The sequence below is a fragment of the Lithobates pipiens genome, unplaced genomic scaffold (assembly GCF_037356315.1).
Source record: "Lithobates pipiens isolate NorthernLeopardFrog02 unplaced genomic scaffold, aLitPip1_a1.2 Scaffold_19, whole genome shotgun sequence".
Taxonomy (NCBI): domain Eukaryota; kingdom Metazoa; phylum Chordata; class Amphibia; order Anura; family Ranidae; genus Lithobates; species Lithobates pipiens.
Genome location: NW_027507764.1, coordinates 578285360 through 578306024, shown reverse-complemented (window position 1 = coordinate 578306024; position 20665 = coordinate 578285360). Strand labels below are relative to the sequence as shown.

General features: G+C 43.0%; 1 protein-coding gene across 1 annotated transcript in view; it reads left to right on the top strand.

Annotated features, from left to right (window-relative positions):
* Positions 1-7695: 7695 nt before the first annotated feature.
* GPR20 (G protein-coupled receptor 20) overlaps positions 7696-20665 on the top strand; it is an 85277-nt gene continuing 72307 nt past the window's right edge. The window contains exon 1 of the mRNA XM_077493412.1: positions 7696-8235. The gene's annotated coding sequence lies outside the window, so the exon portion shown is untranslated. The remainder of the gene's footprint in view (positions 8236-20665) is intronic.

Genomic DNA, 20665 nt, shown 5'->3' with positions numbered 1-20665 from the left:
TGATTCTAGTCCGGTCGTACGTCATCACGTTCAAATCCGTCGGACTTTGGTGTGATTGCGTGTGGCCAAGTCCGTTTGTTCGGAAAGTCCGTCGGAACTCCGCTGAAAGTCCATCAGAAAGACCGTCGGACCTAGTCCCTCGAAGTCCGGTCGTGTGTACGTGGCATTAGGCCTGAAGATTACTTAAAACCCCTAAAATATTTATTTATTTATTTTTAAAGCAGACACCCTAGACCAGTGATGGCGAACCTTGGCACCCCAGATGTTTTGAAACTACATTTCCCATGATGCTCATGCACTCTGCAGTGTAGTTAAGCATCATGGGAAATGTATTTTCAAAACATCTGGGGTGCCAAGGTTCACCATCACTGCCCTAGAGAATAAAATGTTTGTAGTTCTCATTTTTTATGTTACACAACATTAGCGCAACTGTTTATGAAAGGCAAAATTTCAGTAAAAAATACATTAAAGTTCATTTCTGGGCACATGAATGCAATTTATTATGTAATTTTTTTTTCTCGGTAAAATATAAAAGATGAGGTTGTGCCCTACAGGTGGCAGGAGCATCAGTACTAGAATTATTGCTCTCACACTGGCGTCTGTGCCGATATATAACATGTGTAGGACAATCACTGTTTTCATATGTAGGTGCCCCCAACGCACACATTTTTTTGTTGGTGTGGGTGTGTAGAGGGGGGGGGGGGGGGGGTCCTTCTCTCCTTGTATGCTTAAAACATTTTTGGTTTAATTTTTATTTATTTTTACATTACTTTTTTTGCTATCACATAGGGGACCAAAGTTCCATCAGCTGCTCCCCCAGCACTGATCCAGGAGAATGACAGCTCCGGTCCACAAAGTGACGTCATAGTCACATAGTTACATAGTAGGTGAGGTTGAAAAAAGACACAAGTCCATCAAGCCCAACCTATGCGTGTGATTATATGTCAGTATTACACTGTATATCTGTATATCCCTGTATGTTGTGGTCGTTCAGGTGCTTATCTAATAGTTTCTTGAAACTATCAATGCCCCCCGCTGAGACCACCGCCTGTGGAAGGGGATTCCACATCCATAACTTCCTGATCTGTGTACAGGAAGGAGGCTCAGTGGACAGAGGTCCGTTGAGTTCCTGCCACCCATCCCAGGTACACCTGCCTGCCCTGACAGCACCGGACCTGCAGGATGGACAGCGGAGCTCTGTAAACATGACGGGGGGGGTCGCGCAGGGGGAAAAGTGGCACATTACAGTGGTGGTCGTGGAAGTGATAAACTATTGCGGCCTGGAGTGTGTACACGTCTGCGGCACTGTAAAAATTTGAATCAAGTGGCTGGGGATTGGACTTTTCCACCCCCCGCCCATAAACATGTCCTGTTTCAGGCTAACAATGCTAAGCCGCTGCTGTGACCTTGCATTTAGCATCTATGGTGCCGTGCTCACTCCTTGAGTTGGTCACTGGGCTACGGATAAGGCTCTTCATGCCTCCTGCTTACCTGATAGGTAACCCACTGGCCAAGTCCTAACCCTTTGTAAGCACCCTGTTGGTCGATGCGTAAAAGTGAGCACTATGTATCAGTGTACCCTATCATGGGAGGAACCACAATACAGTAGATGGCTAAGATGCACATATTCGACACAACCAGATCTGACTGATACCTGCATCTGCCAGAGAACTTGCAACGCGCCAGGGTTTCAAGACACGAGCTATATGAAAGTCAGATATGCTTCATATGCTTTGCAGGCTGTCTTCACTTAAAGGGTAAGTTCACCTTTACAGAAAAATCTATAAGGAGAACTTACACTGGACCCTCTGCTCACCCCACCCCCCCCAGGGCCCGGGCCACGGGACGACCCACTAGGAGACCTTGTTATACGCCTCGCCGGTCTGAGGCTTAAAAATCCCTTTGGCTTAATCTCCTAAACATACCTGGTAAAAATGTAATATAAATTTAATTATGCATTTTCTTTTACTTTTTTTTAATGTAGTGTAGAGTAGTAGTAGTGCCTTGCAAAAGTATTCACCCCCCTTCCCATTTTTCGTGTTTTGTTGCCTCACAACCTGGAATTAACATGGATTGTTTAAGGATTTGCATCATTTAATTTACAGAACATGCTCACAACTTTGAAGATGTTTTTTTTATTTATTGTGAAGCAAACAACAAATAGGACAACATAACAGAAAACGTCAATGTGTATAACTATTCACCCCCCTAAAGTTAATGCTTTGGAGAGCCGCCTTTTGCGGCTATCACAGCTCCAAGTCGCTTTGGACAAGTCTCTATGAGTCTTGCCACATCTTACCACTGGGATTTTTGCCCATTTCTCCTTGTAAAACTGCTCCAGCTCCTTCAAGTTGGATGGTTTGCGCTTGTCAACAAGCAATCTTTAAGTCTGACCACCGATTTTCTATTGGATTGAAGTCTGGGCTTTGACTAAGCCATTCCAACACATTTACATGTTTCCCCTTAAACCACTCAAGTGTTGCTTCAGCAGTGTGTTTGGGGTCATTGTCCTGCTGGAAGGTGAACCTCCATCCTAGCTTCAAATCACACACAGAGTGCTACAGGTTTTACTCAAGAATATCCCTGTATTTAGCACCAACCATCTTTCCCTCAACTCTGACCAGTTTCCCAGTCCTGACTGCTGAAAAACATCCCCACAGCATGATGATGCCACCACCATGTTTCACAGTGTTGTTCTTTGGGTGATGTGATGTGTTGGGTTTGCGTCAGACATAGCATTTTCTTTGATGGCCAAAAAGTTACATTTTAGTCTCATCAGACCAGAGCACCTTCCTCCATACATCAGACCAGATCACCTTCCTCCATACATCAGACCAGATCACCTTCCTCCGTACATCAGACCAGAGCACCTTCCTCCATACATCAGACCAGAGCACCTTCCTCCATACATCAGACCAGAGCACCTTCCTCCATACATCAGACCAGAGCACCTTCCTCCATACATCAGACCAGAGCACCTTCCTCCATACATCAGACCAGAGCACCTTCCTCCATACATCAGACCAGATCACCTTCCTCCACACATTTTGGGAGTCTGCCACTTGCCTTTTCACAAACTAAAAACGTGCCATTTTGTTTTATGCTAAAAGTTATTTCTTTCTTCTGGCCACTCTGCCATAAAGCCAACTCTATGGAGCGTACGGCTTATTGTCGTCCTATGTACAATATACTCCAGTCTCTGCTGTGGAACTCTGCAGCTCCTCCAGGGTTACCTTAGGTCTCTGTGCTCCTCTCTGATTAATGCCCTCCTTGCCCGGTCTGTGAGTTTTGGTGTGCGGCCGTCTCTTGGCAGGTTTGCTGCTGTGCCATGTTCTTTCCATTAGGTTATGATAGATTTGATGGTGCTCCTAGGGATCATCAAAGATTTGGATTTTTTTTTTTTATAACCTGACCCTGACTTGTACTTTTCAGCAACATTGACCCTTACTTGTTTGGAGAGTTCCTTGGTCTTCATGGCAGGGTTTGGTTAGTGGTGCCTCTTGCTTAGGTGTTGCAGCCTCTGGGGCCTTTCAAAAAGGTGTGTCTATGTAATGACAGATCATGTGACACTTAGATTGCACACAGGTGGACATCATTTCACCAATTATGTGACTTCTGAAGGTAATTGGTTACACCAGAGCTTTTTATGGGCTTCATAACAAAGGGGGTGAATACATACGCACATGCCAATTATCAGTCTTTTATTTCTGAAAAATAGTTTTATATATATATGTTTCTAATTTTACTTCACCAACTTAGACTATTGTGTTCTGATCCATCACATATAATTCAGATTAAAAAAACATTGACCTAAAGGCTGTAATGATACAAAATAGGTAAAAAGCCAAAGGGGGTGAATACTTTAGGTCAGATCCAAGGACAAACAGCTCCACAGACTGGATCCAGCAGTCACCGGATAGGCCCCTCTCACTAGACCTAGCAGCCGATGAGATGCTCAACAAAGTCTCTGCCACAAAATTCCTACCCATGCTCGAAAACAATTAGACGCACGCTCGGAAGCGTTGAACTTAATTTTCTCGGCTCGTCGTAGTGTTGTACGTCACCGCGTTCTTGACGGACGAAAGTTCAGAGAACTTTTGTGTGTTGTATGCAAGGCAAGCTTGAGCGGAACCCCATCGGAATTCCGTCGGAAAAACCATCAGAGCTTTTTCCGACCAAAATTTCCGATCGTGTGTACGTGGCAAAAAGGTGTCTCCACTTTATCGCCAAGGCTTATTTCCACAACAACCCAATATCTTCAAAATCCAATTGTCATTGGGACAGACAGTGAGGTGAAACCTTCTGATCAGGGGCACAGACAGAAAAACAAATGTTACAGGGGTGATAACGCTTCCCTATGCTATCCAAAAAAAACTAAAATACAAAAATACCCTAATTCTCTTTTTACAATGTGAAAGATGATGTCACACTGAGTAAATAGATACCTAACAGGTCACGGTTTCAAATGAAGAACGTTCGTGGAATAGCGACAAACTTACTTAAAAATCTCCATAGGCGGCGCTTTAAACATTTTTATAGGTCACCAGTTTAGAGTTACAGAGGAGGTCTAGTGCTAGAATTATTGCTCTCGCTCTAACATTCGCGACGATACCTCACATGTGTGCTGGGAACACTGTTTACATATGTGTGTTCGACTTATATCTATGGGGATTTTTTTTCCTTATTTATTGCATTTTTTATTTTTTTACTGTCCCTTAAAATTTTTTTATCACTTTTATTCCTATTACAAGGATATAAACACCCCCTGTAATAGAAAAAAGGATGACAGGTTCTCTTTATGGAGAGATCTGGGGTCAAAAAGACCCCAAATCTCTCCTTTGCCTTTAAAAGGTTCCCCGTTGACAGCTGAATGTAAAAAAAACATGCCGACAATTAAAAATTATGAAAAAAAAAACAGCGTGGGGTCCCCCCCCAATGTATACCAGGCCCTTTGCCATTTTTTTATTTTATTTAAATGGTGTGGGGGTCACCCCCAAACTCCATACTAAAGCAGGTCAGGAAAGGGAGGTGACAAGCGAGCACCCCCCCCCCCCCTCCTGAACCATACCAGGCCACAGGACTAGGACCTCTTGCCCACAACCCTGGGAGGTGGTTCTGGGGGGTCTGCAGGCGGAGGACTTATCGGGATCTGGAACCCTTCTTTAACCACTTTTGACCAGAGCACAGAGCCAATGTATGTCCTATTTTTGAATAGGGATATCTCGGTAACGGCGGCAACTGCTGCCACAACCGAGATATCCATCTCTTCAGGCGCCGGTCGTGTGTGCAATAACAGTGGTCTCTGCGGAGGGTTCACCGCGAGATCACCGTTATCAGCGGTGGGAGAGGTGCCACCCCTCCTCCCGCCGCTCTCCCGCCGCTCTCCCGCGCCCTCCGCCAGGTTACCGATGCGGAGGCGAACAGGTCCTATCGATGGCTGGGTATGGAGACGAGTGTCTCTATACCATAGGAGGGCGGAAGCGACGTCAAAATGTCACTTCCGCCCATACCTCTTAAAGGAAAAAAAATTTCAATGTAATTTTTTAAAATGACATTTTTTTTTATTTTTTTATTGCATTTAAGTCCAAATATGAGATCTGAGGACTTTTTGACCCCAAATCTCATATTTAAGAGGACCTGTCATGCTTTTTTCTATTACAAGGGATGTTTACATTCCTTCTAATAGGAATAAAAGTGATCCATAAATTTTTTTTTCTTTTTTTTAAAAAGTGTAAAAATAAATAAAATCAAGTAAAATAAATAAGAAAAAAAAAAACAATTTTAAACCCCCCCGTCCCGACGAGCTCGCTCACAGAAGCGAACGCATACGTGAGTAGCGCCCGCATATGAAAACGGCGGTCAAACCACACATGTGAGGTATCGCTGCGATCGGTAGAGCAAGAGAGATAATTCTAGCCATAGACCTCCTCTGTAACTCAAAACATGCAACCTGTAGAATTTTTAAAATGTCGCTTATGGAGATTTTTGAGGGTAAAATTTTGACGCCATTCCACGAGTGGGCCCAATTTTGAAGCGTGACATGTTGGATATCAATTTACTCGGCATAACATTATCTTTCACAATATAAAAAAAATTGGGCTAATTTTACTGTTGCCTTATTTTTTTATTTAAAAAAGTGATTTTTTTCCAAAAAAAGTGTGCTTGTAAGACCGCTGCTCAAATACGGTGTGAAAAAAAGTTTTGCAATGACCGCCATTCTATTCTCTAGGGTGTTAGAAAAAAAACAAAATATAATGTTTGTGGGTTCTAAGTAATTTTCTAGCAAAAAAAAAATGTTTTAAACATGTAAACACCAACAAAAAGTGTAAAAAATAAATAAAAACACACAGTTTTTGACAAATCCTTTATTAAAAATAAATAAATAAAAAATATAATCCCCCGAAGCAGATCCAACTTCAATCACGGCGCCCGCTGCACCGTCAGACCCCCAAAAAAAAAAAAAGATGGCCCCTGACGAAGGCTCCCAACGACTATCTGCTCCAGACAGTCCTGACAGTTCCTAAATACCCAAGGGGAGGAGTCACCTGGTGACATCACCACCGAATCATGCTCCTGGAGCCTTCATCAGGGCCAGAGGTTTTTTTTTTTCTTTTTCAGGTCTGGCGGTGAGTTGGGCGTCATGATTGAAGTTGGATCTACTTCAGAGGACATTTTTTTAATTTTTAATAGAGGAATTGTCAAAAACTGTGTGTGATTTTATTTCTTTTTGACACTTTTTTTGGTGAATAAGTAGGGGTACAATGCACCCCATTCACATCGGAGGGCCAAGATCTGGGGGATCCTTGTAAAAGGGGGCTTCCAGATTCCAATAAGTCTCCTGCCTTGTGGTAGATACGCCCTTGGGGGAACCCCATGCTTTTTTTTTTTGTGTGAGATCCCTATTTATTCCAGTAAGGAGCAGAGTCCTCCAGCAGAGCAGAGTATTTCAGGAGAGGAGAGTTATAGAGCAAGGAGCAGAGTCCTCCAGCAGTGCAAAGTATCTCAGGAGAAGAGAGTTATAGAGAAAGGAGCAGAGTCCTCCAGCAGTGTAGAGTATTTCAGGAGAAGAGAGTTATACAGGAAGGAGCAGAGTCACCCAGCAGTGCAGAGTATTTAAGGAGAGGAGAGTTAGATAGAGGAAGGAGCAGCATCCTCCAGCAGTGCAATGTATTTCAGGAGAGGAGAGTTATAGAGGAAGGAGCAGAGTCCTCCAGCAGTGCAGAGTATTTCAGGAGAGGAGAGGTAGAGGAAGGAGCAGAGTCATCCAGCAGTGCAGAGTATTTCAGGAGAGGAGAGTTATAGAGGAAGGAGCAGAGTCCTCCAGCAGTGCAGAGTATCTCAGGAGAGGAGAGTTATAGAGGAAGGAACAGAGTATTTTAGGAGAGGAGAGTTATAGAGGAAGGAGCAGAGTCCTCCAGCAGTGCAGAGTATTTCAGAAGAGAAGAGTTATAGAGGAAGGAGCAGAGTCCTCCAGCAGTGCAGAGTATTTCAGGAGAGGAGAGTGATAGAGGAAGGAGCAGAGTATTTCAGGAGAGGAGAGTTATAGAGGAAGGAGCAGAGTATTTCAGAAGAGGAAAGTTATAGAGGAAGGGGCAGAGTCCTCCAGCAGTGCAAAGTATTTCAGGAGAGGAGAGTTATAGAGGAAGGGGCAGAGTATTTCAGAAGAGGAGAGTTATAGAGGAAGGAGCAGAGTCCTCCAGCAGTGCAAAGTATTTCAGGAGAGGAGAGTTATAGAGGAAGGAGCAGAGTATTTCAGGAGAGGAGAGTTATAGAGGAAGGGGCAGAGTATTTCAGGAGAGGAGAGTTATAGAGAAAGGGGCAGAGTATTTCAGGAGAGGAGAGTTAGGTAGAAGAAGGAGCAGACCCCTCGCCAGCACACAGTATTTTAGGAGAGGAGTGTGTATAATGTGGATGACACAGGTAATGAGTCTCGGATGATGTATACTATGAAGTGGTAAATACTGCCCTGCTGGTCTCACATTGAAGCCGCACTCTGGCAGTCTAGGCTGGGGACAGCACCAGTCAGACTGATGTGGTTAAATCCAGACACAGCTATTATTTTAGGACCTCCTTTAGCCAAAGTTAGCAGAGGATGCGAGAGGAACGGCTGACGTCAAAGTCAAAGTAAACTGAGGGCCGGTTCCTGAATCCCAGAGATTCTCCCAGCCTGGAGAACGTCCCGTCACTCCGCATACTGAGACTTCTGTGGCTGAGACCCCATCATCCTCACCCTCTGTAAGTACCACACCGACCCTGAGCTCTGCTGTACATGGCATGCTGGGGATCTGGGGACAGGAGGGTTCAACCCATTATATATTGTCCCCAAAGGAAATCCCATTCATATTGAAGATTAGAATTGTTTGTTTTATATGAGATGATTGATTTCTATACAGGGCTGTATGGGGAGCAGAGATAGCAGGACACATGTCTGTGGTGTCATTGGGTCCATCCATCCATCCATCCATCCATCAATGCTTCTATCTACACTATCTGTCCATGTACCAATGTCTCTCCTATTTATCTATCAATCCATCCATTTATTCATCCATCTATCCAACAATGTGTCGTCTATCTATCTATTTATCTATCTATCTATTCAACAACTTTCTATCTATGCATCTATCTATCCATCCAACAATGCTTATATCTACAGTATCTATCAATGTAACACTGGGGGTTATTTACTAAAGGAAAACCCACTTTGCACTGCAAGTGCACTTGGAAGTGAAGTCGCTGTAGATCTGAGGGGGACATGCAAGGAAAATAAAAAACAGCATTTTAGCTTTCACATGATTGGATGATAAAATCAGCAGAGCTTCCCCTCATTTCAGATCTACCCTCTTAGATTTAGAGCAACTGCACTTCCAAGTGCACTTGTAGTGCAAAGTGGATTTTCCTTTTGTAAATAATCCCCAATGTGTCTCTCCTATTTAGTTATCAATTCATCTATCTATCCAACAATGTTCTATCTATCTATCTATATATCCAACAATGCTTATATCTACAGTGTCTATCAATGTAACAATCTGTCTCCTATTTATCTATCAATTCATCCATTTATCCATCCAACAATGTCTTCCACCTATCTATTTATCTTTTTATCCATCCATCCAACAATGTGTCATCCTTCTATCTATCTATATTCTATCTATCTATCTATCTATCTATCTATCTATCTATCTATCTATCTATCTATCTATCTATATTCTATCTATCTATATTCTATCTATCCAACAATGCTTCTAACTACAATATCTATCAATGTAACAATCTGTCTCCTATTTATCTATCAATTCATCCATTTATCCATCCAACAATGTGTCTTCCACCTATCTATTTATCTTTTTATCCATCCATCCAACAATGTGTCATCCTTCTATCTATCTATATTCTATCTATCTATCTATCTATCTATCTATCTATCTATATTCTATCTATCCAACAATGCTTCTAACTACAATATCTATCAATGTAACAATGTGTCTCCTATTTATCTATCAATCAGTCTATCTATCTATCTATCTATCTATCTATCTATCTATCTATCTATCCAGCAACACTTCTATCTATAGTATATATTGATGTATCATCACTGTGTCTCCTATTTATCTATCAATTCATCTATCCATCTATCCAACAATGTCTCTTCTATCTATCTATCTATCTATTCATTCATCCATCCATGTGTGTCTATCTATCTATCTATCTATCTATCGATCTATCTCTTTATCCATCCATCCATCCATCCAACCAACCAACAATGTGTCTCCTATTTATCTATCAATCAATCTATTTAACCATCCCATCTATCTATTCATCCATCCAACAATGTGTTGTCTATCTATCTATCTATTTATCTATCCACCAACACTTCTATCTATAGTATATATTGATGTATCTTCAATGTGTCTCCTATTTATCTATCAATTCATCCATTTATCCATCCATCTCTCTATCCAACAATGTGTCTTCTACCTATCGATCTATTTATCTATCTATTCATTCATCCATGTGTCGTCTATCTATCCATCTATCTTTTTATCCATCCATCCATCCAACAATGTGTCTCCTATTTATCTATCAATCAATCTATGTATCCATCCATCTATCTATCTATTCATCCATCCAACAATGTTCTATCTATCTATCTATCTATCTATCTATCTATCTATCCAACAATGTTCTATCTATCTATCTATCTCTGTATCCGACAATGTTCTATCTATCTATCTATCTATCTATCTATCTATCTATCTATCTATCTATCTATCTATCTATCTATCTATCCATCAGTGCTTCTGTTTATAATATATATTGATGTATCATCAATGTGTCTCCTATTTATCTATCAATCCATCCATTCATCTATCTATCAATCTACCTATCTATCTTTTTATCTATCTAGCAATGGGTTCCTTATGTATCTATCAGTCCATCTATCCAGCAATGTGTCTCTATCTGTCCATCTACCAGGCTGGCACTGGTGTCTGCAGAGCCAATGTTTTTTTTTTTTTTTAAATCTTTTTATGAAGTGAGTTTGTCTATAGATCTGTAGAACAATTGTCACATTTCTTTGTCTTTCCACAAATAATGTAATCCTCACAGATCTTCTTTCACACCAGTGGTGATATTTTGTAGAATAACTTTGAAAAGATATTATTTAGAATTTATCATATAAATGTAATATTGGAGAATTCCGTCTGGGGACTCCGGGAAGAAGCAATCAGAACATTTGCTGGTGATGATAATCAGTATGAAGAAATGTGAAGGCTTTCGGGTTACAGTTTCATTTTCCTTAGACAACCATATAGCTGCTGAGGAACTACAAATCCCAGCATTCTCTATCATTTAGAGTCTGGATGACAGGGCTGTCACACTAATATGGAGTCAGCCCCCATTTTTGTGGCTAGAACATTCTAGAATATTCTCCACTCTTCTGGGAAGGCTTTCCATAAGATTGTGGAGGGGTGTCCGTGGGACTTTGTGAGCATTTGTGAAGTCAGGTACTGATGTTGGGTGAGAAGATCTGGTGTCCAAAGTTGTTCAGTAGGTCTGAGGTCAGGTCTCTGTTCATTCTGGTCAATATTCCTATCCGACACATTCCTGACAAATACGGCTCATAAAATGGTGGGTGCTGCAGTGATCACCAGTTGGGTCCTGGAAACCTCAACCAAGTGTACATATTTGCCAGAACACCATGGATAGGCAACTTTCCTCCAAAGGTTTCTTTTAATGAAAAAAGGTCACATCACAAAGATATCTTCGTGATGTGACCTTTTTCATTAAAAGAAACCTTTGGAGGAAAGTTGCCTATCCATGGTGTCCTGGCTATTATGTACACTTGGTTGAGGTTTCTGTTCAGGACTCTCCAGCCCCGCTACTAAACTCACCAATCCGTATCTTCATGGAACTGGCTTTGTAAACAGGTGGCACAGTGATTCCGGAACAGAAAAGGGCCGTCACCAAATTGTTACCAGAAGATTGGAAGCGTACAACTAGATCTAAAATGTCTTTGTATGATGTAGCAAAAAAAAATAAAAATCCCTTACTGGATATTCCTGAACTCATCTCAGCTTGGAGGGGCATCAACATACCTTTGGCCATATAGATAGGTGTGATGGTCGGGTGTCCACCATCTCGGTGAATCAAGAAAAGGAAAGATTTTACCCCCTTCATGACTAAGCCATTTTTTTTCTATTCGGCACTGTGTTATTTTACCTGGTAATTGCGCAGTCATGCAACGCTGTGCCCAAACTAAATGTTTATCTTTTTTTTTTCCATACAAATAGAGCTTTGTTTTGGTGGTATTTGATCACCACTGGGTTCTTTATTTTTAGCAAAGACTGAATTTGTGTTCTGCTATTAAAAAAATAAAAAAATTACAAACCATGGCATAGATACTTGAATATTTAAAAAAAAATGTATTTATACTAGTAATGGCGGGGATCAGTGACTTATAGTGTGACTGTGATAGTACGGCGGGAAATCTGACACTAACTGATACTGGGGGGAACTGAGTAACTGAAACTGACATCACCAGTAACACTAAAGCCGTGTACACACGGGCGGACTGTCTGTCCAACTTAGTCCGCCGAAACACTTTTAAGCGGACAGTCCGCTCGTGTGTGGGCTTCAGCGGACTTTTTCAGCGTGCAGTCTGGCGGACTAAGTATTTCTGAATTTCCGTAATATTGTCCGTCCAACTTTGGTTTCAGCGGACAGTCCGCTCGTGAGTAGGCTAGTTGGACGGACTAAGAATGGCGCATGCTCAGAAAGGATTTACACGGCGGAAGGTTGCATTGCTGTGTATTGGACTTCCTATTTCTAGTCCCGTCGTACGTGCTGTACAGGTCATCGCGCAAGCTTTCAACGGACTGTTTGTTCATCGTGTGTGGTCAAGTCCGTTTATTCGAAAGTAGGACGGACTGTCCGTCGGATTGTCTGACGGACTTAGTTGGCCAGACAGTCCGTCCCGTGTGTACGCGGCTTTATACAGTGATCAGTGCTAATAATATACACTGTACTAATGACACTGGCTGTGAAGGGGTTAATATTTAGGCCCCTTGTACACAATACTCCTATTTGAGTATCTAATTTTTCAGACTTTTCTTTTTTATGTATTTTTGCGCATATGCATTCGCGCAATTTCGCGCACATTTCCAGGCATGCGTATAAGCTTGTTCCCACGTTGACCATGTCAATGGACAATCTGTTGGTATTTGCGCGCAAATATGTGCAAATGTGCGCATTTGCATGCATAAGGCGTAAGTTACTGACCAAAAAAGCAGATTTTTTTTTTTTTTTTTTTACTGAAGGGTACACGGCGCTTGTTTACGTGCCTGTGCACATAGGCACATTACAATTAATGGGCTGAATTTTAGCTCAGTAAAAAAATAAGCTGTACTGAGCTTTTTAAAGCTGCAGTGTGCAAGAGGCCTTAGGGGCAACTGGTTGCCTAACAATGTTTATTGTGTGTGCTGTTTTTACTAAGCAATGTGCCCGTTTTACGGCACACAGCTGCTGTCAGTCGAGAGCTCTGTGTTGTTTATTAACACCGGGCTCTCTTCTGTCATTCGCTCAGCCGATCAGCTGGTCCCGACCATAAATCATTGGCCGGGAACCCACTGATTGGCTTGTGCTGCAGTGAATGACAGCTCAGGTTTCTGGGTGCGTGCGGACCCAGAAGAAAGCCCCGACGTACAGATATGTTACGGTGCCTGTACAAGACGCCCCACTGCACCTCAGTCTCTGACCGTTTCCTCCAGTAAGTCCTCAGTCTGTGACTATTTCTTCAATTTAGTGCTCCGTCTATGACACTTCCTCCAGTACTCAGTCTCTGACCTTTTATGCCAGTAAGTCCTCAGTCTATGACCATTTCCTCCAGTAAGTCCTCAGTCTTTGACCTTTTCCTCCAGTAAGTCCTCAGTCATATACCATTTCCTCCAGTAAGTCCTCAGTCTATGACCATTTCCTCCAGTAATTACTCAGTCTCTGACAATTTCCTCCAGTAAGTACTCAGTCTCTGACCAATTCCTCCAGTAAGTACTCAGTCTCTGACCATTTCCTCCAGTAAGTCCTCAATCTATGACCATTTCTGCCAGTAAGTCCTCAGTCTCTGACCATTTCCGCCAGTAAATCCTTAGTCTATGACCATTTCCTCAAGTAAGTCCTCAGTCTTTGACCAATTCCTCTAGTAAGTGCTCAGTCTCTGACCATTTCCGCCAGTAAGTCCTCAGTCTCTGACCATTTCCGCCAGTAAATCCTTAGTCTATGACCATTTCCTCAAGTAAATCCTCAGTCTTTGACCAATTCCTCTAGTAAGTGCTCAGTCTCTGACCATTTCCGCCAGTAAGTCCTTAGTCTCTGACCATTTCCTCCAGTAAGTTCTCAATCTATGACCATTTCTGCCAGTAAGTCCTCAGTGTCTGACCATTTCCGCCAGTAAGTCCTTAGTCTATGACCATTTCCTCAAGTAAGTCCTCAATCTATGACCATTTCTGCCAGTAAGTCCTCAGTGCCTGACCATTTCCGCCAGTAAGTCCTTAGTCTATGACCATTTCCTCAAGTAAGTCCTCAATCTATGACCATTTCTGCCAGTAAGTCCTCAGTTTATGACCATTTCCCTATAGTAAGTCCTCAGTCTATGACCCTTTCCTCCAGTAAGACCTCAGTCTGTGACCATTTCTTTAATTTAGTCCTCAGTCTAGGACACTTCCTCCAGTACTCAGTCTCTGACCTTTTATGCCAGTAAGTCCTCAGTCTATGACCATTTCCTCCAGTAAGTCCTCAGTCTATGACCATTTCCTCCAGTAAGTCCTCAGTCTTTGACCATTTCCTCCAGTAAGTCCTCAGTCTATAACCATTTCCCCTAGTAATTACTCAGTCTGTGACCATTTCCTCCAGTAAGTCCTCAGTCTCTGACCAATTCCTCCAGTAAGTACTCAGTCTCTGACCATTTCCTCCAGTAAGTCCTCAATCTATGACCATTTCTGCCAGTACGTCCTTAGTCTATGACCATTTCCTCAAGTAAGTCCTCAGTCTTTGACCTTTTCCTCCAGTAAGTCCTCAGTCTCTGACCATTTCCGCCAGTAAGTCCTTAGTCTATGACCATTTCCTCCAGTAAGTCCTCAATCTATGACCATTTCTGCCAGTAAGTCATCAGTGCCTGACCATTTCCGCCAGTAAGTCCTTAGTCTATGACCATTTCCTCAAGTAAGTCCTCAATCTATGACAATTTCTGCCAGTAAGTCCTCAGTGCCTGACCATTTCCGCCAGTAAGTCCTTAGTCTATGACCATTTCCTCAAGTAAGTCCTCAATCTATGACCATTTCTGCCAGTAAGTCCTCAGTTTATGACCATTTCCCTATAGTAAGTCCTAAGTCTATGACCATTTCCTCCAGTAAGTCCTCAGTCTTTGACCTTTTCCTCCAGTAAGTCCTCAGTCATATACCATTTCCTCCAGTAAGTCCTCAGTCTATGACCATTTCCTCCAGTAATTACTCAGTCTCTGACAATTTCCTCCAGTAAGTACTCAGTCTCTGACCAATTCCTCCAGTAAGTACTCAGTCTCTGACCATTTCCTCCAGTAAGTCCTCAATCTATGACCATTTCTGCCAGTAAGTCCTCAGTCTCTGACCATTTCCGCCAGTAAATCCTTAGTCTATGACCATTTCCTCAAGTAAGTCCTCAGTCTTTGACCAATTCCTCTAGTAAGTGCTCAGTCTCTGACCATTTCCGCCAGTAAGTCCTCAGTCTCTGACCATTTCCGCCAGTAAATCCTTAGTCTATGACCATTTCCTCAAGTAAATCCTCAGTCTTTGACCAATTCCTCTAGTAAGTGCTCAGTCTCTGACCATTTCCGCCAGTAAGTCCTTAGTCTCTGACCATTTCCTCCAGTAAGTTCTCAATCTATGACCATTTCTGCCAGTAAGTCCTCAGTGTCTGACCATTTCCGCCAGTAAGTCCTTAGTCTATGACCATTTCCTCAAGTAAGTCCTCAATCTATGACCATTTCTGCCAGTAAGTCCTCAGTGCCTGACCATTTCCGCCAGTAAGTCCTTAGTCTATGACCATTTCCTCAAGTAAGTCCTCAATCTATGACCATTTCTGCCAGTAAGTCCTCAGTTTATGACCATTTCCCTATAGTAAGTCCTCAGTCTATGACCCTTTCCTCCAGTAAGACCTCAGTCTGTGACCATTTCTTTAATTTAGTCCTCAGTCTAGGACACTTCCTCCAGTACTCAGTCTCTGACCTTTTATGCCAGTAAGTCCTCAGTCTATGACCATTTCCTCCAGTAAGTCCTCAGTCTATGACCATTTCCTCCAGTAAGTCCTCAGTCTTTGACCATTTCCTCCAGTAAGTCCTCAGTCTATAACCATTTCCCCTAGTAATTACTCAGTCTCTGACCATTTCCTCCAGTAAGTCCTCAGTCTCTGACCAATTCCTCCAGTAAGTACTCAGTCTCTGACCATTTCCTCCAGTAAGTCCTCAATCTATGACCATTTCTGCCAGTACGTCCTTAGTCTATGACCATTTCCTCAAGTAAGTCCTCAGTCTATGACCATTTCCTCCAGTAATTACTCAGTCTCTGACCATTTCCTCCAGTAAATACTTGGTCTCTCAGTCAATGACCATCTTCTGTAACATTTCATATAAAAAGTATTACATGAGGCCCTTTGGAGGTATCAGTGCTCACGATTGAAGCCCCTATAGCCTATACTCTGTAAGTTCTGCTCTGGCAGCTACTTTGCCTACAGTTCCTGACCCTACCGTTGGAGACACCTATTGGCCAATTTGGGGAACTACATCAGGCACTTCTGTACCTTACATTACATTGGGGGTTATTTACTAAAGGAAAATCCACTTTTCACTACAAGCGCACTTGGAGGTAAAGTCGCTAGCTATAGATTCGAGGGGGGACATGCAAGGAAAATAAAAAACAGCATTTTAGCTTGCACATGATTGGACGATAAAATCAGCAGAGCTTCCACTCATTTCAGATTTCCTTAGATTTACAGCGACTACACTTCCAAGTGCACTTGCAGTGCAAAGTGGATTTGCCTTTCATAAATAACCCCCATCATGGCTTGCTGCGATGGCGAGTGTAATCCAGCCAGGGGTACCCAAGGCCAGAGCTTTCCCAATGTATACATAGAACATATACAGTATGTATATATACTGTCTAGAGATATCATCCCCAGAAGGTTCCGCGGACACCTGACATGATGCATTGTATATATTTCTGCACTATAAGTGATAGAATTGCCGCCATCTGCATTGTTAGTGAATAGCTGCGCGAGATGAAAGCGTTCTTACACTACGACAAGAAAAATAAACTTGTGGCGCGCTGTGAGGCCGATGAAAGAAGTGACAAGACGTGATTCGTATACAGACTTTGATTGTTAGGAATACAGAACAAAATATTTATGTAAAAAAAACAAAAAAAAAAAAGAAAAGTCGCCCAGATCGCTCCATATCCCTCCAGTGAGTATACACAGAGACATGGCGGGATATCAGAGGATTCCGCGTTCATCATGACACACGTGTGTGCGAGGAGCGCGGGGAGACCTCCGAAGGCGGAAAGAGTCAATAGAATTCTTTTTCTTGTGAGCCTTTTGTCTTTATTCTGATTTTCCTGAACACTGTGAGCTTCTTCTCATAATGTGCATTAGAAGCTGCAAAAAGTCAGAAGGAGCCTCATTTCCTGACTAGAGGATGCCCAGCATCATCTATCTAATGCTACCCCAGCCCTGACCGTCCCTGGCACGCCATTTTAATTCACCGGGTTTCAGTTTTTCCTCAGTTTAGGCCGATACATATTCTTCTACATATTTTTGGTTTAAAAAAAATCGCAATAAGCGCATATTGATTGGTTTGCGCAAAAGTTATAGCGTCTACAAAATAGGGGATAGATTTATGGCATTTTTTTTTTTACAAGTAATGGCGGCGATCTGCGTTTTTTTTTTTCGTGACTGCGACATTATGGCGGAAACACATCGGACACTTTTGACACATTTTTGGGACCATTCACATTTACACAGCGATCAGTGCTATAAAATTGCAGATTACTGTGTAAATGTGACTGGCAGGGAAGGGGGTAACACCACGGGGCACCCCAGGGGTTAATTATGTTCTCTATGGGAGTGATTCTAACTGTGGGGGGAGGGGACTCACAAGGGAAGGAGCCAGATCAGTGTTCCTCTGTACTGGGAACACACCATCGGTCTCCTCTCCACTTACAGGACGTGGATCTGCATGGTTTACATACACAGATCCACGGTCCTGCTGTGTTCCCGGGCAATCGCAGGTGCCCGGCGGACATTGCGGCCGCCGGGCACGCGCACCGGGTCCCCTAGACGGTCGAGAATAAGAGGACGTCATATGACGCCCGCCCAAGGTGGAAGATCCCATCTGCGGGCGTCATATTACAATACGCCGGTGTTGAAGTGGTTAAACTGTGCAAACTTTGTATACACTTCAATATCATTCAAATGTTATAATTATTAATTATTGATAAATGTCCCTCTGTCCCTCTTTCCTCCTCATTTGTCCCTCATTTTGGTCTGATTTCTATAGTTGTATATAAAATAAATTTAGACCAATATGTATTCTGCTACATGTCTTTGGCAAAAAAAAAATCTCAATAAGTGTATATTGATTGGTTTGCACAAAAGTTATAAGGTCTACAAACTATGAGATATATACTGGAATATTTTTTTTTTTTACCAGTAATGGCGGCGATCAGCGGCTTGCAGCAGGACTGCGAAAATATGGCGGACAGACTGACACTGGCTGGGAATCAGTGACACTAACACAGGGATCAGTGCTAAAAAAATATGCACTGTCACTGTACTAATGACACTGGCTGGGGAAGGGTTAAACATCTAGGGCGATCGAAAAGGTTAACTAGGAGCCCAGCCAGTGTTTGTGTGTGCTGTGTGTGCTGTGTGTGCTGCTTTTACTGAGGGACTTGATGGATTTTAGTCCCTGCTTTGCAGGGAAAGGAAAAACAAAACGGCACATCCCCGCTGTCAGGATAGGGCTCTGCATTTTTTACATAGGCAGAGCTCCATCCTGCCTTCCTGCTCGGCGATAAGCGGGTGCCAGCGGTTAATCGCAGCCCACGCGCCCGTCTCCTACCCGGAAGTGCCAGATACGTGATCCGGCACAGGAGAGCCGCTCTGCCACCGTACTCCTACCCTACCCTCCTCATACAGGTGGATCATTTTAAAAAAACGTATTGCAGTTTTGTATTTCTTTAGAACTTAAACAAATGCTTTTTAAAATAGAGCTAGAATAAGTACCTGGATCCGTCTTTATAATGGCTTCCCCCTGTCCCCGAACAGCAGCAGGCAGAGAGGGAGGGGGAGGGGAGGCTACATAATACAATACACGACATTTACAATGTGTGCTTCTATGTCCCTGGAACCCAATCTGCTGCTTGAGGGCCACATATGGCCCCTGACCCTCTGTGTGGCCCCGTAAGACCCCCAGTGGTGGAAATGAGAACACCGGTGTGCAAGTGGTGTAATAATAGCTGGGATCTCCAGCAGCCTCAGGTTACATGTCCTCAGTCTCTCACCTTCTCCTGTAGCTGCAATCATCACCTTCCACCTAGATCAGGGGTGTCCAAACTGTGGCCCTGGGGCCGGATTTGGCTCTTTGCTTGCCTTTATCTGATCTTTTGAACACTATTCTATCCACTGACACCAACAATGGGGCATAATTCTTTTCATTGATGCCAATGATGGGGCACAATTCCTTTCATTGATGCCAACGATGGGGCACAATTCCTTCCAATGACGTCAACGATGGGGCACAATTCCTTCCATTGATGCCAACGATGGGGCACAATTCCTTCCATTGACTCCAATAATGAGGCACAATTACTTCCAATGACGTCAACGATGGGGCACAATTCCTTCCATTGACTCCAATAATGAGGCACAATTACTTCCAATGACGTCAACGATGGGGCACAATTCCTTTCATTGATGCCAATGATGGGGCACAATTCCTTCCATTGACACAAATGATGGGGCACAATTCCTTTCACTGACTCCAATGATGGGGCACAATTCCTTCCATTGACTCCAATGATGGAGCACAATTCCTTCTATTGACGCCAATGATTTGGCACAATTCCTTCCATTGGCGCCAATGATGGGGCACAATTCCTTTCATTGACTCCAATGATGGGGCACAATTCCTTTCATTGACTCCAATGATGGAGCACAATTCCTTTAATTGACTCCAATGATGGGGCACAATTCCTTCCATTGGCGCCAATGATGGGGCACAATTCCTTTCATTGACTCCAATGATGGGGCACAATTCCTTTCATTGACTCCAATGATGGGGCACAATTCCTTTCATTGACTCCAATGATGGGGCACAATTCCTTTCATTGACTCCAATGATGGGGCACAATTCCTTCCATTGACGCCAATGATGGGGCACAATTCCTTCCATTGACTTCAACGAGGGGGTACAATTCCTTTCACTGACAGTAATGACGGGGCACAATTCCTTCCATTTACGCCAACAATGGGGCACAATTCCTTTCATTGATGCCAATGATGGGGCACAATTCCTTTCATTGATGTTAATGATGGGGCACAATTCCTTTCATTAACTCCAATGATGGGGCACAATTCCTTCCATTGACGCCAATAATGGGGCACAATTCCTTCCATTGACGCCAATGATGGGGCACAATTCCTTCCATTGACGCCAATGATGGGGCACAATTCCTTTCACTGACACCAATGATGGGGCACAAATCCTTCCATTGACACAGACGATGGGCACAATTCCTTTCATTGACACCAAAGATGGGGCACAATTCTTTTCATTGACGCCAACAATGGGGCACAATTCCATCCATTGACGCCAATGATGGGGCACAATTCCTTTCATTGATGCCAACAATGGGGCATTAGTCCTCCCACTGCATGCCAGGACATTTTCTAATCCCATTGGCCCTAGTCCGGCCCTCCTAAAGTCTGAAAGACAGTAAACTGGCCCTTTGTTTAGAAAGTTTGGAGACCCTTGACCTAGATGGTCCTGTAGGCTGCAGGTAGGACTGTGCAGCTGCAATGCTTTCCAATGGTCTTTAGTGAAACGAAATGCTAGCCTGCCATCTGCAGGTTTTAGACAGTTACT